Source organism: Gossypium arboreum, unplaced genomic scaffold, assembly GCF_025698485.1.
Source record: "Gossypium arboreum isolate Shixiya-1 unplaced genomic scaffold, ASM2569848v2 Contig01055, whole genome shotgun sequence".
In the NCBI taxonomy this organism is placed as follows: Eukaryota; Viridiplantae; Streptophyta; class Magnoliopsida; order Malvales; family Malvaceae; genus Gossypium; species Gossypium arboreum.
The window spans coordinates 1-4,216 of NW_026441167.1; the positions used below are offsets into that span (position 1 = coordinate 1).

At 37.4% G+C, this 4,216-nt stretch overlaps 4 pseudogenes; all 4 read right to left on the reverse strand.

The window, feature by feature from the left end:
• Positions 1–1,207: 1,207 nt before the first annotated feature.
• LOC128289282 (5S ribosomal RNA) lies at positions 1,208–1,329 on the reverse strand (annotated as a pseudogene).
• A 465-nt stretch (positions 1,330–1,794) lies between these two features.
• On the reverse strand, positions 1,795–1,913 carry LOC128289283 (5S ribosomal RNA; annotated as a pseudogene).
• Positions 1,914–2,081: 168 nt separating this feature from the next.
• LOC128289280 (5S ribosomal RNA) lies at positions 2,082–2,201 on the reverse strand (annotated as a pseudogene).
• Positions 2,202–2,665: 464 nt separating this feature from the next.
• On the reverse strand, positions 2,666–2,784 carry LOC128289281 (5S ribosomal RNA; annotated as a pseudogene).
• Positions 2,785–4,216: the final 1,432 nt, after the last annotated feature.

Genomic DNA, 4,216 nt, shown 5'->3' on the forward strand with positions numbered 1-4,216 from the left:
GTCACCCATCCTAGTACTACTCGCCCAAGCACTGCGGATTGATGGGATGGTGATCTTTGTCAATTCTTGCATTCTATTATATAAAGGCCACTCGCGGCCTCGATTTGAATTATCTGACCAAATACGTTTGAGTAATTTATTAAAATAACTAATTAGTTAAGCGATGAGATATTAAAAAAAAGCGAAAATCTAATAGATATAAAATGGAGGTGCAACGAGGACTTCGAGTCACCATCTAGTACTACTCTCGAAGCATGCGGAGTTAGTGGGATCTTGCATTATCTTGGTATGATCCTCAATTCTTGCGATTCTATTTATATAAAGGCTACCGATGGCTTGAGCCTCGAATTTGAATTTATCGACCAAATAACGTTTGAGTGATTTATTAGTAAATAACTAATTAGTTAAGCGATGAGATATTAAATAAAATGAAAAAAAATCTAATGAGATATAAAATTGCGAGGGTGCAACACGAGGACTTCGAGTCACCATCCTAGTACGAGCCTCAATTTGAATTTAACTCTGACCAAATAACGTTTGAGTGATTTATTAGTAAATAACTAATTAGTTAAGCGATGAGATATTAAAAAAATGAAAAAATCTAATGAGATATAAAATTGGAGGTGCCAACCTTGAGGACTTCCGGGAGGTCACCATCCTAGTACTACTCTCTGCTTGCTTACCGCTGCTGCGAGTTACGATGGGATCGAGGTGCATTAGATGCTTTGAGGTATGATGCTGCCGAAACAATTCTTGCGTATTCTATTTATATAAAGGCTACCTGATCGCTTGAGCCTCGAATTTGAATTTAAATCGACCAAATAACGTTTAGTGATTTATTAAGTAAATAACTAATTAGTTAAGCGATGAGATATTAAAAAAAAAAATGAAAAAAATCTAATGAGATATAAAATTGGAGGGGTTACCACGAGGACTTCGGGAGGTCACCCATCCTAGTACTACTCTCTTAAGCATAAGCTTAGCTGCGGAGTTCGATGGGATCGGTGCATTAGTCTTGGTATGGTCTGACAATCAATTCTTGCGCATTCTATTTATATAAAAGCTACCTGATCAGCGCTTGAGCCTCAATTTGAATTCATCTGACCAAATAACGTTTGAGTGATTTATTAAAGTAAATAACTAATTAGTTAAACGATGAGATATTAAAAAAAAGAAAGAAAAAAATCTAATGAGATATAAAATTGGAGGGGTGCAACACGAGGACTTCCCAGGAGGTCACCCATCCTAGTACTACTCTAGCCCAAGCACGCTTAACTGCGGAGTTCTGATGGGATCAGGGTGCATTAGTCTTTGGTATGATATGCACCGTCAATTCTTGCATTCTATTTATATAAAGGCTACCCTGATGGCGCTTGAGCCTCGAATTTGAATTTAAATCGACCAAATAACGTTTGAGTGATTTATTAGTAAATAACTAATTAGTTAAGCGATGAGATATTAAAAAAATAGAAAAAAATCTAATGAGATATAAAATTGGAGGTGCAACGAGGACTTCCGGAGGTCACCCATCCTAGTACTACTCTCGCCCAAGCACGACTTAGCTGCGGAGTTACGATGGGATCCGGTGCATTAGTCTTTGGTATGATGCTTTGCAAATCAATTCTTGCGTATTCTATTTATATAAAGGCTACCCACGATCGGCGCTTGAGCCTCGAATTTGAATTTAAATACGACCAAATAACGTTTGAGTGATTTATTAGTAAATAACTAATTAGTTAAACGATGAGATATTAAAAAAAAATAGAAAAAAATCTAATGAGATATAAAATTGGAGGGGTGCAACACGAGGACTTCCCAGGAGGTCACCCATCCTAGTACTACTCTCTGCCCTAACGCTTAGCTGCGGAGTTACGATGGGATCAGGTGCATTAGTCTTTGGTATGATCGCTTGCAAAATCAATTCTTGCATTCTATTTATATAAAGGCTACCTGATCGCTTGAGCCTCGAATTTGAATTCATCTGACCAAATAACGTTTGAGTGATTTATTAGTAAATAACTAATTAGTTAAACGATGAGATATTAAAAAATAGAAAAAATCTAATGAGATATAAAATTGGAGGGGTGCAACACGAGGACTTCCCAGGAGGTCACCCATCCTAGTACTACTCTCGCCCCAAACACGCTTAACTGCGGAGTTCTGATGGGATCGGTGCATTAGTCTTTGGTATGATCGCTTACCGTCAATTCTTGCGTATTCTATTTATATAAAGGCTACCCACGAGTCGCAGCTTGAGCCTCGAATTTGAATTTCATCTACGACCAAATAACGTTTGAGTGATTTATTAGTAAATAACTAATTAGTTAAGCGATGAGATATTAAAAAATAGAAAAAAAATCTAATGAGATATAAAATTGGAGGGGTGCAACACGAGGACTTCCGGGAGGTCACCATCCTAGTACTACTCTCGCCCAAGCAACAAGCTGCGGAGTTACGATGGGATCCGGTGCATTAGTCTTTGGTATGATGCTTGCATCAATTCTTGCGTATTCTATTTATATAAAGGCTACCCCGATGGCGCTTGAGCCTCGAATTTGAATTCATCGACCAAATAACGTTTGAGTGATTTATTAGTAAATAACTAATTAGTTAAGCGATGAGATATTAAAAAAATAGAAAAAAATCTAATGAGATATAAAATTGGAGGGTGCAACACGAGGACTTCCGAGAGGTCACCCATCCTAGTACTACTCTCGCCCAAACACGCTTAACTGCGGAGTTACGATGGGATCCAGTGCATTAGTCTTTGGTATGATCGCTACCACGTCAATTCTTGCGTATTCTATTTATATAAAGGCTACCCACAGATCGCTTGAGCCTCGAATTTGAATTTAAATCGACCAAATAACGTTTGAGTGATTTATTAGTAAATAACTAATTAGTTAAGCGATGAGATATTAAAAAAATAGAAAAAAAATCTAATGAGATATAAAATTGGAGGGTGCAACGAGGACTTCCAGAGTCACCCATCCTAGTACTACTCTGCAAACACTTTACTGCGGAGTTACGATGGGATCAGAATGCATTAGTCTTGGTATGATCGCTTGCCGTCAATTCTTCGCATTCTATTTATATAAAGGCTACCCTGATCGGCGCTTGAGCCTCAATTTGAATTCATCGACCAAATAACGTTTGAGTGATTTATTCGTAAATAACTAATTAGTTAAACGATGAGATATTAAAAAAATAGAAAAAAAATCTAATGAGATATAAAATTGGAGGGTGCACACGAGGACTTCGAGGTCACCCATCCTAGTACTACTCTCGCCCAAAGCAAGCTTAGCTGCGGAGTTACGATGGGATCGGTGCATTAGTCTTTAGTATGATCGCTTTTAGTCAATTCTTACGCATTCTATTTATATAAAGGCTACCCGATCGGCAACACGAGCCTCAATTTGAATTTCAATCTGACCAAATAACGTTTGAGTGATTTATTAGTAAATAACTAATTAGTTAAACGATGAGATATTAAAAAAAATGGAAAAAAAATCTAATGAGATATAAAATTGGAGGGGTGCAACGAGGACTTCCAGAGGTCACCCATACTAGTACTACTCTACTGAAACACGCTAAGCTGCGGAGTTACGATGGGATCCGGTGCATTAGTGTGAATATGGTCGCACCCGTCAGTTCTTGCGTATTCTATTTATATAAAGGCTACCCTGATGGCGGCTTGAGCCTCGAATTTGAATTTAAATCTGACCAAATAACGTTTAGTGATTTGTTAGTAAATAACTAATTAGTTAAGCGATGGATATTAAAAAAATAGAAAAAAATCTAATGAGATATAAAATTGGAGGGTAACCTTGAGGACCTAGAGTCACCCATCCAATTTACTACTCTGCCCAAACGCTTAAGCTGCGGATTACGATGGGATCCGGTGCATTAGTCTTGGTATGATCGCTTCAATCAATTCTTGCGAATTCTATTTATATAAAGGCTACCCACGATCGCTTGACCTCAATTTGAATTTCAATCGACCAAAAGCGTTTGAGTGATTTATTAGTAAATAACAAATTAGTTAAGCGATGAGATATAAAAAAATAGAAAAAAATCTAATGAGATATAAAATTGGAGGGTGCAACACGAGGACTTCGGAGGTCACCCATCCTAGTACTACTCTGCCAAGCTTAGCTGCGGAGTTGATGGGATCGGTGATTACTTTTTGTCAAATTCTGCATTCTATTAATATAAA